At 45.7% G+C, this 17,530-nt stretch overlaps 1 protein-coding gene across 1 annotated transcript in view; it reads left to right on the forward strand.

Moving 5' to 3' along the window:
• LOC135505029 (unconventional myosin-Id-like) overlaps positions 1–17,530 on the forward strand; it is a 129,621-nt gene that overhangs the window by 107,854 nt on the left and 4,237 nt on the right. The window lies entirely within an intron of this gene.

A 17,530-nucleotide genomic window follows, 5' to 3' on the forward strand; every position in this document is an offset into this window, starting at 1 on the left:
CAAAATAGCCTCCAATACCCTACTCAACAAATTGGATGCAGTCTATCACAGTGCAATCCGTTTTGTCACCAAAGCCCCATATACTACCCACCATTGCGACCTGTACGCTTTCGTTGGCTGGCCCTCGCTTCATACTCGTCGCCAAACCCACTGGCTCCATGTCATCTACAAGACCCTGCTAGGTAAAGTCCCCCCTTATCTCAGCTAACTGGTCACCATAGCATCTCCCACCTGTAGCACACGCTCCAGCAAGTATATCTCTCCATTCACCCCCAAAACCAATTCTTCCTTTGGCCGCCTCTCCTTCCAGTTCTCTGCTGCCAATGACTTGAACGAACTACAAAAATCTCTGAAACTGGAAACACTTATCTCCCTCACTAGCTTTAAGCACCAACTGTCAGAGCAGCTCACAGATTACTGCACCTGTACATAGCCCACCTATAATTTAGCCCAAACAACTACCTCTCCCCCTACTGTATTTATTTATTTATTTTGCTCCTTTGCACCCCATTATTTTTCTACTTTGCACATTCTTCCATTGCAAATCTACCATTCCAGTGTTATACTTGCTATATTGTATTTACTTTGCCACCATGGCCTTTTTTTGCCTTTACCTCCCTTATCTCACCTCATTTGCTCACATTGTATATAGACTTGTTTATACTGTATTATTGCCTGTATGTTTGTTTTACTCCATGTGTAACTCTGTGTCGTTGTATGTGTCAAACTGTTTTGCTTTATCTTGGCCAGGTCGCAATTGTAAATGAGAACTTGTTCTCAACTTGCCTACCTGGTTAAATAAAGGTGTAATAAAAAAAATAAAAAAAATTGTGCACAGCCCACACAATACTGAGCAGAGTGCCATAGCAGCTTACATCACACACAGGGACCCAGTGTCAATGGCTGGCTTTTTAATTCCCCAAATGTACAGCATGTGCAGTGCAGAGTGATAGTGACACTGTGTAAGCCCCACTCCAAATAACACTGGTTCTTTCTCTGTGTAGTTAGTGTATGAGAGTTCCAACTTTCGAATATGGGGGCTTATTTCACTGGAGGGGAGGGGTGTGGGTTTGGGGGTTGGGGCAAAAGACTACTTTTCAGATTGAGTTCGCGACTTGACGGGTTTGTTCAAGAAATGTCAAAGCTGTCATATTTTACGAGTAGATAGGCGCCCTCTCAGAATGTATCGGGGCCAAATCTGTTGAGAGCAAAACAGACGCGGCGAATTCTGCTTCACATGTGAATAAGAACATAACCCTCTTATCGGCTGTGACGCACAACAGTTGTCTAGAAACTCACAAATAGTCCAGCCGCTTCTGCATGAAAACGGATTATATTCCCATGCTCTCACTTCCTCCCTCGCTCTTTTCTTTTCTCATCTCTTTTTCCTTTTTTGTCGTTCCCCTATTTTCATTCCTCTTCTTTGTACCTCCGTCTCTCTCTCTCCCTGTTTCTCTTCATCTCTCTCTCCTCTCTCTCTCTGTTTATCTTCCTCTCTCTCTGTTTCTCTTCCCTCTCTCCCCTCTCTCTCTCTCTTCCCTCTTTGTTTCTCCTCTCTCTCTCTGTTTATCTTCCTCTCTCTGTTTCTCTTCCCTCTCTCCCTCTCTCCCTCTCTCTCTCTGTTTCTCTTTCCTCTCTGTTTCTCTTCCCTCTCCCTCTGTCTTCTCTCTCTCTCTTCCCTCTTTGTTTCTCCTCTCTCTCTCTCTCTGTTTCTCTTTCCTCTCTGTTTCCCTTCCCTCTCTCCCTCTCTCTCTCTGTTTCTCTTTCCTCTCCCTCTTTCTTCTCTCTCTCGCTCTCTTCCCTCCATTTGTTTCTCTTCCCTCTCTCGCTCTCTCTTCCTCTCTCTCTTGCTCTCCCTCTGTTTCTCTTCGCTCTCTCTGTCTCTCTCTCTGTTTCTCTTCCCTCTCTCGCTCTTGCTCTCTCTTCCTCTCGCTCTTCCTCCTCTCCCTCTGTTTCTCTTCCCTCTCTCGCTCTCTCTCTCTTCCTCTCTTCCTCTCTCTCCCTCTGTTTCTCTTCCCTCTCTCTCTCTCTCTCTGTCTCTCTCTGTTTCTCTTCCCTCTCTCTCTCTCTCTCTCTCTCTCTCTCTCTCTGTTTTCTTCCCTCTCTCTCTCTCTCTCTCTCAGTTTCTCTTCCTCCATCTGTTTCTCTTCCTCTCTCTCACTCTGTCATTCTCTTACCCCCTTCCATCTCTCCTGCCCCTCCCTTTCCCCCATTCCTCCCTCTCCTCCTTCCCTCCCTACCCCTCTCCCTCCAACTCAGAAGAGGAGAGATTAAATATTTAAGGTGATGAGCTGCTCTGCTCTGCTCTCTCTATCCTATATTTAGCCCAGACCTATGTTCTATTGACATGCACCCCACTGTAGCACAACACACCACAACACTTAACACACAACTCATTAGTAGAATCAGGTGTGTTATTGCAGGGCTGGATCAAAAGCCTGCATGCATACCCAGTACGTTTTTATATTTACGTTTACATTCAGCAGACGCTCCTATCCAGAGTGACTTACAGGAGCAATTACGGGTTAAGTGCCTTGCTCAAGGGCACATCGGCAGCTTTCCAGGAGGAGGATTGACCACTGCTTATACATCATCCACCCTACATGCAGTACATTTCAGTCGACTGTATATGACCCTGATACACACTGGGTGTCCAAAATATTATGAACACCTGCTCATTCCATGACACAGACTGACCAGGTGAATCCAGGTGAAAGCTATGATCCCTTACAGATGTCACCTGTTAAATCCACTTCAATCAGGGGAGGAGACAGGTTAAAGATGGATTTGTAAGCCTTGAGACATGGATTGTGTATGTGTGTCATTCAGAGGGTGAATGGGCAAGACAAAATATTTAAGTGCCTTTGAACGGGGTATGGTAGTAGATGCCAGGCGCACCGATTTGTGTCAAGAACTGCAACGCTGCTGGGTTTTTCTCACTCAACAGATTCCCGTGTGTATCAAGAATGGTCTACCACCCAAAGTTCATCCAGCCAACTTGACACAACTGTAAGAAGCATTGAAGTCAACATGGGCCAGCATCCCTGTGGAACGCTTTCAACACCTTGTAGAGTCCATGTATCCACGAATTGAGGCTGTTTTGCGGGTAAAAGGGGGGATGCAACTCAATATTAAGGCGTTCCTAATGTTTGGTATAGTCAGTGTACATTACATGTGCATTACATTCAGCTTACCCGATCACCGGTTCACACCTGTCCTAAAAATAGCCTCCTTGTTAATTATTCATTTTTCTCAGGAATTATAAAGAAGCTAACTCGGCGAAATACCAGCAATGCACAAGCTCTGTCTTCACGTCCAAATTCAAACATCGAGCTATGTTTTTCTACTCTATGTCCGTCTGATTCGGACTCAGACCTACTTCCCTACATTTCCATATAGTGACTCTTCCCTTTGTTATGGTTTCTAAACTATACATTGTGCTCCAGTGGAACCCGATCCAATGAGAAAGTTCCACTGTGAGACGTGTAAGTCCCTGACAGAGATGACTCTTTTGCGCTGGTCTCGGTCCTAGATGTAGCTTTGTTTCGCCGTTGTGGAACGCTGTATTTGAACTACTGGGTTCTGAGAAAAGAGCGTTCTGTGGTAGGTTGTCTTGCTGTTGTCTTGCTGTTTCAGTGACTACTGAAAGTCCAGAAAGTATTGACACGGGGGGTGGAGGGAGAGATCCTTGTGAAGGCAAACGATGGATGAGTGTGTGTCTCTGCCGCTATCTTTCTTCTCGCCCTCTCTCTCTCTCTCTCTCTCTCTCGCCAGGAATTCTTTCCTGTGTTCTCCCACTGTGGAGATGAATGGTGTTATTCTGGGCCCAGCCTAACCCGGTAATAAGAAGGAAAGCATCACTCGCTTAATAGCACTAGGGAAAGACAGGGAGAGAGGGCGCCCGACAGACTAAAGATATGAGACACTTCTGCGCTGTAATACTGTTCATGTCTGTGTGACACCAGTTATTGGACGTAACTGTTTGCTTAGTCTTTCTACCATTTTGTTGTTTCGTTTCATTCAAGCTCTCTTCTTTTGTTCTCCCCCCCCCCCCCTCTCTCTCTCTCTCTCCCTCGTCATTCCCTTGTTATGTGTGTCACAGATTGAGGTTGGCCCAGATTTGACAGGGCAGCATAGTTACATGATCAATTCAAGCCCTCAGTTCAGCCCCGGGTCAGAACATAACCAAAAGGCTACATCATATCATACAGAGGCTATGGGCTTCATACTGCTGACTCATGAGAGAAGGGAGAGAAGGAGAGCGAGAGAAGGGGATATAAGAGACTGTGACGGATCTGTTGCTTGTTGTCAGCCAGGTAGCAGAAGTCTGAGGCCGCTGATTGCTCTGGCGAATCCTCTCTGCTCTCCTCCCCGGGCAGAGAAAGTAGGCACCTGTTTTCCTTTCCGGAGAAAGACGATCCGTTAAGTTTGTGTTATTGCAGTGTCAGTACAACGGAAGCGTGATGAATATTCAAACCTTGAAGAAGTGCTGCTTGGCGTGAACAAATGTGCCGTGCTGCACTTTCCTGTGTAATTTGAAATGGCATCATCATCATCATCATCACGCTTAAAGACACTAAGACAGACAGAGGCGGCGTGCTGCTAACTGGTGATTTTGTCTCCCTACGCCATCAAGGTCACCCTTTATGCTGAGTGGAGCATTTCAGACTTAAGGAAGTCATGCTCCCCTCCACTCCCTCTCCTTTATCTCTCCTTCACTCCCTCCCACTTCCCCCTCCCTCTCTGCCCCCCCCTCTGTTTGTCAGCGTTCCTCCCCTTTTTTTCTCCATCCCTCCTACTCTTCTTCCTACCTCCCTCCCTCCCTGTGCGGTGTTGCAGAGGCAGTTGCCATAGCGACCAGCCGATCCATGTTTGTCTGGTATTTAGTCCAATAATAACCCTGCTGGCTGAGAACTAACTCATCTCCTCTGGAGAGGGAGAGCGAGGGGGTTGGGGGGGGGTGACAGAGAAGGAGAGAGGAAAAGGATGGAGAGGCAGAAAAACAGTGTCAGACAGGTCAACAGAAGCTGTAGGAAGGACAAAGAGAGGGGGAGAGGGAGAAACAGGGGGCAAGAGGGAGGGAGAGTATTTTTTTTTAGCCATGAATGGATCTGTCTCCATCCTTATACATTATCCAGGTGATGGATTGGATAGACATCCGTATAAACACTCATTTGCCTTACAAAAGCATACAGTAAAATTGTGTTTGTGCTACCTCCTGTATAAATGTGTGTGTGTGCGTGTGCGTGTGCGTGTGTGTGTGTGTGTGGGGGGGGGGGGGGTGTGCAGGTGTGCGCGTGCATGTGTCATCATAACACACTTACATGTGGCTACAGCCACCACACACACACACACACAGTTTTTGCTGGACATTAGAGAGTCCTGCTCTGTTTTATATTTAATATCAGCCTGGGGAGTCACTTGGTTGGTGGAGTGATTGAAGGGGAGGGGTGTAGACTGAGTGTGTGTGTGTCTGAGAGAGATGGGATCTGACCTAGTTTGCCTCTGCGTGGGTCCCTGCACCACTGCAGTGCTGTCTGCCTGCCTGCCCGCCAACCAACCAACCAGTAAAAGACGCAGTGAGGTGCAGGTCAACAGGCCTCTACCATGCTCATAGAGTGGTGTTGCGGCCCCAGACATCCCCTCCCCTGACTGGGGTGAAAGGTCCCTGGCCTCCCTTCCATACCTCTAGCCTTTCCACCTACGCTCACACAGAGACACCCACGTACTCTACCATCTTGCTGCAAGCCTCTCGATCCTTGTACAGTATACCGAGATGTAGCCTCCGCTTGACCTTTACCCTCCACTCTTTTTCCTGATCATTCTCATCCTTCTCATCCCTCGCTTCTCCCCATTCGTCTTTTCCCCCTGTCACCTCCAGCTTGGGCCTGTCAACTCTATTATCCCGGTTCCAAACGCAACCTCGTCCCCTTCCCCCATGTCTCTCGGACCCGTGAAGCATCGATAAGCTGGAAGGAATGGCGTCTTCGTTTATCTATTGATTTTGGCTGGGGTGACAAAGTGAGAGCCGAGTCTCTTTTAAAAGGGAGCGGTCGCTCCATCTGTAATGAAGAAACTCATTGAAGACACTCTTCTTGCTTTTCTTTCCCTGCGCTTGACTCATCCTCATCGATATATTGATTTCCCTGATGGTCCTTCAGTGGTTCAGCCACCCATGTGATTATACTGGGTGCTTCAGAAGACGAGAGAGAGACACGAGGGATTCTGGTTCATTGACCAGTGTCATGCCTATTGAACCGAACGGAGAGAAGAGAAACTGGAGAATTTGAAGAGCCAGACGTGATTGTTTAAGATGGACGGAGTCTCCTGTTGTGAAGCCATTGTGGCTCCATCAGTGTGAAGACTCAGCTGTCCGTGTAGAGTGTGTACTACTATCAACGGTCCCTCAGGGGGAAGTGGCCCCTTGCTTTGTCCACTTCCGGGACGTATCACCGTCATTGACCCTGCTGATCGTTTAAAGGGGGTTCCCGTGTGGCGCAGTGGTCTAAAGCACAGTGGTCTAAGGCACTGCATCTCAGTGCTAGAGGCGTCACCACAGACCCTGGTTCGAATCCAGGCTGTATCACAAGCCGTTATTGGGAGTCCCATAGGGCGGTGCACAATTGGCCCAGCGTCGTCCGGGTTTGGCCGGGGTAGGCCGTCTATTGTAAATAAGAATTTGCTGTGAACTGACTTTCCTAGTTAAATAAACATAAACAATAAAGAGAGGACGTCAACACCGATGACAGCAGAAGAGGGGATGTGTGTGTCTTTGTCTCGGTTATCTGTCTAGGAGGACTGATGAATACTCTGTACCACCCCTGATAATAGTAGTGTCTCTACCCTTATGGGAGTAGAGCTGGTCTCACTTTGCCGTGCGTTAAACCTGTCTCCGCTGTCTCCACTGTCGCAGCTAAACGTGTTCTGTTCACACTGACGTTATCATTCCCATCAGTAGGCATGATGAGACGATCCGTGGTTCCAATCCAACTGTTGGTTAAGTCCTGTTGGAAGTGGATTTTTTAGTATTGGTCGTCCCTCCCGTTCAATTATTGTGCTCTTATAATGCATTCATATTTCATATCATGGACTCTGAAGCACATTAAATAAAACCTTATTGTCAGCGAAGGTTGTAACGAACGGCGGTACAACACACGTGTCCTTCAGGACCAGCGGAACCTCCACTATATATTTTTATTTAACTTGGCAAGTCAGTTAAGAACAAATTCTTATTTACAATGACAGCCTAGGAACAGTTGGCTAACTGCCTTGTTCAGGGGCAGAACGACAGATTTTTACCTTGTCAGCTCTGGGATTCTATCTAGCAAACTTTCGGTTACTGGCCCAATGCTCTAACCACTCGGCTACCTGCCGCCTCACATGATTAAGAGTGTGGAGTTACATTATAGGATCTCTATGGTTAAGGCCTTTTGACCCCTCCCTCCACTGCTACTGTACATTAGGCACTTAGCTGACCTAGGCTACAGTGGCTTTGATCAACACTCCTTGGCAGTGCTAGGCTGCTTTCTCTGTGTGTGTGTGTGTGTGTGTGTGTGTGTGTGTGTGTGTGTGTGTGTGCGCTATTGTGTGTTATTGTGTGCTTGTCTCTCTCGTGTCTCCATTTCCTCCCTCTTTCTTTCTCTTTCCTTCAGATTGGTTGTGCTCTTCCTCTTCTCCTCCTCTCTACGTTCAGGGCTCATTGATCAATAGACTTTTTGCTGCTAAGACATTTTTAAATGACCTACTTAGTCATCTCCACCATTTTAGAGTATATGGCTCTTCTTTTCATGAAAGAAATGGTGGAGAAAGAGACACAGAGGAGGAGAGGAAGATATCTGCACTCTCACAGCTTACTAAATATTGTAATGGTTGTTGGGCTGTTTTGAAGGGTCAGAGTTCCTGCATTTGAGCAGTTTTTTTGTTGTTGCTTCCTGTTGTTGATTTCTCTGTGGTTTAATATCACATTGGATGTTTTGGGGCAGAAAAGGCTGGAAGAGACATGTCTGAGAAGAAACTGAGAGGAGGTGTGATTTGGCGAGACAGCAGAAGCATTGGCTAATGGCTACCTTGTTGTAAATTCAGTTGAGTCACCGAGACTCTATATTCATACCTTCAACTGTAAAGTGAACAATGGAGTTGAAAGCACTCCAACATCATCTCACTAACATGTAGTGACATGTAGTGCCACCGATGCCAGAGGAACTGCCTTGAACTATGAATCGCTCTCTCTGTTGTGACGTGACTGAAGGAGAATTCTAAACCCGCTGTGCCACCTGGCTAGAACCATTAGCGACCTGAAAGAGGTGTGTTTACTTTTCCTTTCGTCTCCAGTGGGATGTCTAGGTTGGAGCTGGCGGGGAACATGGGAGATGTGTGAGAGAGTGGATGCAGATCCATTGGGAGGGATAGGGTGGATGGTTGAGGTGGAAATGACGGCTGTAGAGACCATTTTATCCACCATTTCTATTCCTTCTCTCCCTCCCTCCTTCCTTATACCTCCTCCTCGGGCTGGATTATGTTTGCTCGTGTTGTGGAAGACTGGATTGAAGGTTGGCCGCTTGGCTTGGGTGTTGAATTTGTGAGAGGAGTTGGCTATCTATCGGATACATGTGGGCCATTGGTTCGTCTCGACACTCTCCTACCCCCAGCCACTCCCCCACAGACAATAGTAATAAGCAGAAACACATGAGCATACTGTCCCCATATCAAATCAAACTTTATTTGCCACATGCGCCGAATACAACAAGTGTAGACTTTACCGTGAAATACTTACTTACAAGCCAACAGTGCAGTTCAAGAAGAAGAAAATTATTAAATTATTATTCGGCCCGCTTTTTACTGTTGTCCACGATCACTTCCTTTGTCTCGCTCACATTGAGGGAGAGGTTGTTGTCCTGGCACCACACTGCCAGTTCTCTGACCTCCTCCCTATAAGCCGTCTCATTGTTGTCGGTGATCGACAACCACTGTTGTGTCGTCAGCAAACTTAATGACGGTGTTGGTGTCGTGTTTTGCCACGCAGTCATGGGTGAACAGGGAATACAGAAGGGTACTAAGTACACACCCCTGAGGGGCCCCAGTGTTGAGGGTCAGCGTGGCAGATGTATTGTTGCCTACTCTTACCACCTGGGGGCGTCCTGTCAAGAAGTCCAGGATCCAGTGTCAGAGGGAGGTGTTTATTCCCAGAGTCCTTAGCTTAGTGATGAACTTGGTGGGCACTATGGTGTTGAACACTGAGCTGTAGTCGATGAACAGCATTCTCACATAGGTGTTTCTGTTGTCCAGGTGAGAAAGGGCGGTGTGGAGTGCGATTGAGTTTGCGTCATCTGTGGATCTGTTGGGGCGGTATGCGAATTGGAGTGGGTCTAGGGTATCCGGGAGAATTCTGTTGGTGTGAGTCATGACCAGCCTTTCTAAGCACTTCATGGCTACCGACGTGAGTGCCACGGGGCGGTAATCATTTAGGCAGGTTACCTTCGCTTCCTTGGGCACAGCGAATATGGTGGTCTGCTTGAAACATGTAGGTAGTACAGACTCGGTCAGGGAGAGGTTGAAAATGTCAGTAAAGACGCACACACACACACACACACACACACACACACACACACACACACACACACACACACACACACACACACACAATCTCAGTATTGATCAGGGGAGGCGGGCGGGTTTTATTTTAGAACTGCTGTTATTAAGGAAAGCAGGGAAATTCGATCTGACAGGCGAACAGTGGGGGTTTCTCTCCATCTCCGATCCACATCAACAGCACCCTATGGAGCCCCTCCCTCGGGGCAGGCGTGCTGCTCTTGGCATAGAACCTGCACTCTTGTTGAGCATCTGGTCTGTCTTTGTCTCTGCCACAGACAGTCTATTCACATGCACTGTCCAGATTTGCAGTAATCTGCACATATTTGAGTCACACTACAACAAAACCTCTGTTAGTTAGCTTGATAGATATTTCCCAGCATAGCACATTGAAAGGGACTTTAAAGTCTATCAGAGAAGATTTTAAATGGTCTAAATATAACCTACACATATCAATTATTTTACGCTGAACAAAAATACAAACACAACATGTGAAGTGTTTGTCCCATGTTTCATGAGCTGAAATGAAAGATCCTTGAAATGTTCCATACGCACAAAAAGCTTATTTCTCTAAAACGTTCAAATTGTGTGTACAAATCTGTTTACATCCCTGTTAGTGAGCATTTCTCCTTTGACAAGATAATCCATCCACCTGACAGGTGTGGCATATCAAGAAGCTGATTAAACAGCATGATCATTACACAGGTGCACCTTGTGCTGGGGACAATAAAAGGCCACTATAAAATGTGCAGTTTTGTCACACAACACAATGCCACAGATGTCTCAAGTTGAGGGAGCGTGCAATTGGCATGCTGACCGCAGGAATGTCCACCAGAGCTGTTCGCAGAGAATTGAATGTTCTTTTCTCTACCATAAAGCCGCCTCCAACGTTGTTTTAGATAATTTGACAGTACGTCAAACCAGCCTCACAACCGCAGACCACGTGTAACCACGCCAGCCTAGGACCTCCACATCTGGCTTCTTCACCTGCGGGATCGTCTGAGACCAGCCACCTGGACAGCTAAAACCCTTTTGTGGGGAAAAACTAATTCTGATTGGCTGGGCCAGGCTCCCCAGTGGGTGGACCAGTCTCCCAAATGGGTGGGCCTATGCCCTCGCAGGCCCAACCATGGCTGCGCCCCTGCCCAGTCATGTGAACGCCATAGATTAGGGCCTAATGAATTTATTTCAATTGACTGATTTCCTTATATGAACTATAACTCAGTAAAATCATAAATATTGTTGCATGTTGCGTTTAGATTTTTGCTCAGTATTTAACCTAATCCTGAGCCCAGAGTCTTCTGCAAACCACAGTGGCTTTTCTGAGTGACTTTACCTGTATCTCTTAAGTATGGGAAGTTCTCATATATTTTGCAGGAGACAGGAGAGCTTGGCTCCGAGACAAAAACACTCCTAAAAGGATGAGTCAGCGGTGTTGTGTGGATGCAGATAGGTTGCCCTGTCGGTCCCCAACCTCTAAGAAGATTCCCTACTTCTCTTCCTGTTCTTCCACTTTATCCTCAGAGAGGCTGAGGTAGAGGATTCATAAGTCAGAGAAGAGACAGTTACTGGGGAAGAGAGTAGGAAATAATGCTTTTTTTCTACTTGGAGAGGAGAGGCAGTGGTGTCTGAGTGTCCCCCTGGGGACATATCTCGACTAAGACTGGTCACTTAGTATTGGATTGAGGTGACGTCAACAGTCGAATGATTTGCTTTCGTAGCATTTTTGTCTACCAGAATCACAGGGATTTTACAATGGATATTACATTTCTTAAGCGTTTCTTAGTATCAACCACATATTAAGATGTCCCATACACATATTCTATGCAACGTCTGTGTGTGTCAGTGGCGGTCGGTGCTGTTTAAGATTAGGGAGGATGTTTATTTTTTTATGAGCATGGCTTTATTTCTATTACAGCATATTGGATGACTCTAATTCATATCCCATTCACCCAGCTCAATGTAAAATCGATAGGTTTAGGCAATTACATGATACTCAAATTTTCCCTATACCCATCATGAGGTTTCTACAACCAAGCCTATGAATGAAGGTTTATAACCAATTTGTAAGTCGCTCTGGATAAGAGCGTCTGCTAAATGACTTAAATGTAAATGTCTTAAATGATAATGGTGCACATGTCAAGAGACAAATTGGAGAATCAAAACAGTGGCACATTCAATACTGCCTTGCACACTCTTGCCTGCATCTAGCTGATTTAGGGTGTAATCATTAGCCCAACAGTTGAAAACAAATGTTTATATTAGGCAAATCACGCAGTACAGTGTAGCAGTTACGCCAGCGGGCCCCGGTTGCAATAAATTAATACAAGCGAAAGCTTACCTTGACTTGGAAGAGTTCCAGTGTTAGCTAGCTGGCTAAGGCTATCCAACATAAATAGCATTCCTCTCGGTTTGAGCCGGGTATTTGAGTAGGCTAAATTAGCTAGCTGCATTAACTAGCGAAGTAAATTAAAGTGAAAAAAATACAAAATATAGCTCTCTCTCTCTCTTTACGCTGCTTCTCTTTTGTTTTTGAAGAAATTAATTTGAAACTGTTCAACTATTGTCTTTCTGTCTCTGAGTCAACTACCACATTTTATGCACTGCAGTGCTAGCTAGCTGTAGCTTATGATTTAAGTACTAGATTAATTCTCGGATACTTTGTTTGGTTGGGCAACATGTCAGTTCATGCTGCAAGAGCTCTGATAGGTTGCAGGATGTCCTCTGGAAGTTGTCTTAATTACTGTGCCTCCTAGGTTTTGTATTGAAGTCAATGTAGCAAGAGGAGAACGGAAGGTAGCTGTCCTCCGGCTACAGCATGGTGCTACCCCAGAGAGTGTTGAGGCTACTGTAAATCCACGATAATCGAGAATTTCAATAAGCATCCCCCCCCCCACCCAAATCCAGACAGCTGATGTTTTGAAAGAGCTGCAAAATTTGGATCCCTACAAATCAGGTGGGATAAACAATCTGGATCCTCTCTTCCTAAAATTACCCGCCGCTGTTGTTGCAACCCCTATTACTAGTCTGTTCAAGCTCTCTTTCGTATCGTCTAAGATTCCTAAAGATTGGAAAGCGGCCTCGGTTTCTCTAATGACTGCCTCGCCTGGTTCACTAACTACTTCTCAGATAGAGTTCAGTGTGTCAAATCGGAGGGCCTGTTGTCCGGACCTCTGGCAGTCTCAATGGGGGTGCCACAGGGTTCAATTCTCGGGCCGACTCTTTTCTCTGTATGTATCAATGATGTCGCTCTTGCTGCAGGTGATTCCTTGATCTACCTCTACGCAGACGACACCATTCTGTATACATCTGGCCCTTCTTTGGACACTGTGTTAACAAACCTCGAAATGAGCTTCAATGCCATACAACACTCCTTCCGTGGCCTCCAACTGCTCTTAAATGCTAGTAAAACTAAATGCATGCTCTACAACCAATCGCTGCCCGCACCCGCTCCCCCGACTAGCATCACTACTCTGGACGGTTCTGACATGTGGACAACTATAAATACCTAGGTGTCTGGCTAGACTGTAAACTCTCCTTCGAGACTCACATTAAGCATCTCCAATCCAAAATTAAATCTAGAATTGGCTTCCTATTTCGCAACAAAGCCTTCTTCACTCATGCTGCCAAACATACCCTCGTAAAACTGACTATCCTACCGATCCTTGACTTCGTCGATGTCATTTACAAAATAGCCTCCAACACTCTAATCAGCAAATTGGATGCATTCTATCACAGTGCCATTTGTTTTGTCACCAAAGCCCCATATACTACCCACCACTGTGATCTGTATGCTCTCGTTGGCTGGTCCTCGCTACATATTCGTCGCCAAACCAACTGGCTCCAGGTCATCCATAAGTCTTTGCTAGGTATAACTCCGCCTTGTCTCAGCTCACTGGTCACCATAGCAACACCCACCTGTAGCATGCGCTCCAGCAGGTATATTTCACTGGTCATCCCCAAAGCCAATATCACGGCTGTTGAAGGAAGAGAACCAAGGTGCAGCATGGTGAGCGTACATTTTCTTTTATTAATCGAAATGACACCGAACAAAACAAACAATACAAAAGACAAACCGTGAAGCTCAAAGGCTATGTGCCCTAAACAAAGTCAACTTCCCACAAAGAAAGGAGGGAAAAAGGGCTACCTAAGTATGGTTCCCAATCAGAGACAATGATCGACAGCTGTTCCTGATTGAGTACCATACCCGGCCAAAACATAGAAATGCAAAATCGTAGATAACAAAACATAGAATGCCCACCCCAAATCACACCCTGACCAGACCAAATAGAGACATTAAAAGGCTCTCTAAGATCAGGGCGTGACAGCCAACACCTCTTTGGCCACCTTTCCTTCCAGTTCTCTGCTTCCAATGACTAGAACGAATTGCAAAAATCACTAAAGTTGGAGACTTATATAACCCTCACTAACTTTAAACGTCAGCTGTTAGAGCAGCTTACCAATCGCTGCAGCTGTACACAGCCCATCTGTAAATAGCCCATCCAACCAACTACCTACTTCATCCCCATATTTGTTTTTGTTTTTCTGCTCTTTTGCACACCAGTATTTTGACTTGCACATCATCATCTGCACATATACAGATGAAGTCATAAGTTTATGTACACTTATGTTGGAGTCATTACAACTCGTTTTTCAACCACTCCACAGGACATCTACTTTGTTCATGACACAAGTCATTTGTTTACATTGTTTAAATAGTTTACAGACAGATTATTTCACTTATAATTAACTGTAATACAATTCCAGTGGGTGAGAAGTTTACATACAGTTGAAGTCGGAAGTTTACATACACCTTAGCCAAATACATTTAAACTCAGTTTTTCACAATTCCTGACATTTAATCCTAGTACAAATGATGTCAATTAGCCCATCAGAAGCTTCTAAAGCCATGACATAATTTTCAGGAATTTTCCAAGCTGTTTAAAGGCACAGTCAAATTAGTGTATGTAAACTTCTGACCCACTGGAATTGTGATACAGTGAATTCTAAGTGAAATTATCTGTCTGTAAACAATTTTTGGAAAAATTACTTGTGTCATGCACAAAGATGACAAGGAATTTGTTGACAAGGAATTTGTGGAGTGGTTGAAAAACGAGTTTTAATGACTCCAACCTAAGTGTATGTAAACTTCCAGCTTTAACTAAGTTGCTAAGTTGACTGTGCCTTTAAACATCTTGGAAAATTCCAAAAAATTATGTTATGGCTTTAGAAGCTTCTGATAGGCTAATTAACATAATTTGAGTCAATTGGAGGTGTACCTGTGGATGTATTTCAAGGCCTACCGTCAAACTGAGTGCCTTTTTGCTTGACATCATGGGAAATCAAAGGAAATAAGCCAAGACCTCAGAAAAATCTGGTTCATCCTTGGGAGCAATTTCCAAACACCTGAAGGTACCACGTTCATCTGTACAAACAATAGTGTGCAAGTATAAACACCATGGGACCACGCAAATCAATCCCAGAACAACAGCAAAAGACCTTGTGAATATGCTGGAGGAAACGGGTACAAAAGTTTCTATATCCACAGTAAAACGAGTCCTATATCGACATAACCTGAAAGGCCGCTCAGCAAGGAAGAAGCCACTGCTCCAAAATCGCCATAAAAAGCCAGACTACGGTTTGCAACTGTACATGGGGACAAAGGTCGTACCTTTTGGAGAAATGTCCTCTGGTCTGATGAAAGAAAAATAGAACTGTTTGGCCATAATGACCATCGCTATGTTTGGAGGAAAAAGGGGGAGGCCTGCAAGCTGAAGAACACCATCCCAACCATGAAGCACGAGGGTGGCAGCATCATGTTGTGGGGGTGCTTTCCTGCAGGAGGGACTGGTGCACTTCACAAAATAGATGGCATCATGAGGATGGAAAATTATGTGGATATATTGAAGCAACATCTCAAGACATCACTCAGGAAGTTAAGGCTTGGTCGCAAATGAGTCTTCCAAATGGGCATTGACCCCAAGCATACTTCCAAAGTTGTGGCAAAATGGCTTAAGGACAACAAATTCAAGGTATTGGACTGGCCACCACATATCCCTGACCTCAATCCTATAGAAAAAGTGTGTGCGAGCAAAGAGGCCAAGGAGGAATGGGCCAAAATTCACCCAACTTATTGTTGGAAGCTTATTGAAGGCTACCCGAAACGTTTGACCCAAGTTAAACAATTTAAAGGCAATGCTACCAAATACTAATTGAGTGTATGTAAACTTCTGACCCACTGTGAATGTGATGAACGAAATGAAAGCTGAAATAAATAATTCTCTCTACTATTATTGTGACATTTCACATTCTTAAAATAAAGTGGTGATCCTAACTGACCTAAGACAGGGAGTTTTTACGAGGATTAAATGTCAGTAATTGTGAAAAACTGCGTTTAAATCTATTTGGCTAAGGTGAATGGTAACTTCTGACTTCAACTGTATCACTCTAGTGTAAATTGCTAAATTGTAGTTACTTCGCCACTATTGGCCTATTTATTACCTTACCTCCTTACTTCATTTGCGCACACTGTATACAGATTTTTCTATTGTGTTGACTGTACATTTGTTTTTCACATGTGTAACTCTGTGTTGTTGTTTTTGTCACACTGCTTTGCTCTATCTTGGCCAGGTCACAGTTGTAAATGAGAACTTGTTCTCAACTGGCCTACCTGGTTAAATAAAGGTGAAATTAAAAGAAAAAATTAATAAAAGATCTTCATTGCAGTGTGTTTAAACCGTGTGTTTTAATCAGTAATTTGTTATTTGGTGATGTGAATATATTTAGTATAGTTTCCTCTAAAAATATAAACTTTTATTTTTATTATTTTTTAAATGTATTTTTACTGAGTAGGATGGTCCTCCCCTTCCTCCTCTGAGGAGCCTCCACTGGTATGTGTATGCTGTGTGTGTGTGTTTGTAAACTTAACCCTGCTTGCCTTTCAAGTGAGCAGATGGCAGCTGATAGCAGACCTGTGGCTATGCTTAGCATGCTATCCCCTGAGACACAAACGGACAGAGACAGATGGACGGATGGACAGAGACGGACGGACGGACAGAGACGGACGGACGTATGGACAGAGACGGATGGACGTATGGACAGAGACGGACGGACGTATGGACAGAGACGGACGGACGGATGGACAGAGACGGATGGACAGAGACGGATGGACAGAGACGGACGGACAGAGACGGACGGACGGACAGAGACGGACGGACGGACAGAGACGGACGGACGGACAGAGACGGACGGACGGATAGAGACGGACGGATAGAGACGGACGGATAGAGACGGACGGACAGAGACGGACGGACGGACAGAGACGGACGGACGGACAGAGACGGACGGACAGAGACGGACGGACAGAGACGGACGGACAGAGACGGACGGACGGACAGAGACGGACGGACGGACAGAGACGGACGGACGGACAGAGACGGACGGACAGAGACGGACGGACAGAGACGGACGGACGGACAGAGACGGACGGACAGATAGAGACGGACGGACAGATAGAGACGGACGGACAGAGACGGACGGACAGAGACGGACGGACAGACGGACGGACGGACAGAGACGGACGGACGGACAGGGACGGACAGAGACGGACGGACGGACAGAGACGGACGGACAGAGAGAAAGAGAGGTGGTGAAAGCACCAGAGACAGGCCCGGGCATTCATCAGAGCTGTTGTCCTATTGGCTGGCCCTGGCATGGGCGGCCATGACAGATGCAGCCCTCATTGCTAGGCTACAGTGCTGTATGTATAATGCAGAAGTCTGACGTGGGTAGTTTGAGGTGATTTGTTTTTGTTTGTTAGGCATTGTTGCGTAACTAATGGGTGTCGAGGTCGCGCTGATTAATTTCTGTAGACTTAGCGCCACTGGTTGAGTGGATGTTTTGGCTCCGGCCGTTTCCACGAGTCACCAAGTGTATTATCATG

This window comes from Oncorhynchus masou, chromosome 18, assembly GCF_036934945.1.
Source record: "Oncorhynchus masou masou isolate Uvic2021 chromosome 18, UVic_Omas_1.1, whole genome shotgun sequence".
In the NCBI taxonomy this organism is placed as follows: Eukaryota; Metazoa; Chordata; class Actinopteri; order Salmoniformes; family Salmonidae; genus Oncorhynchus; species Oncorhynchus masou.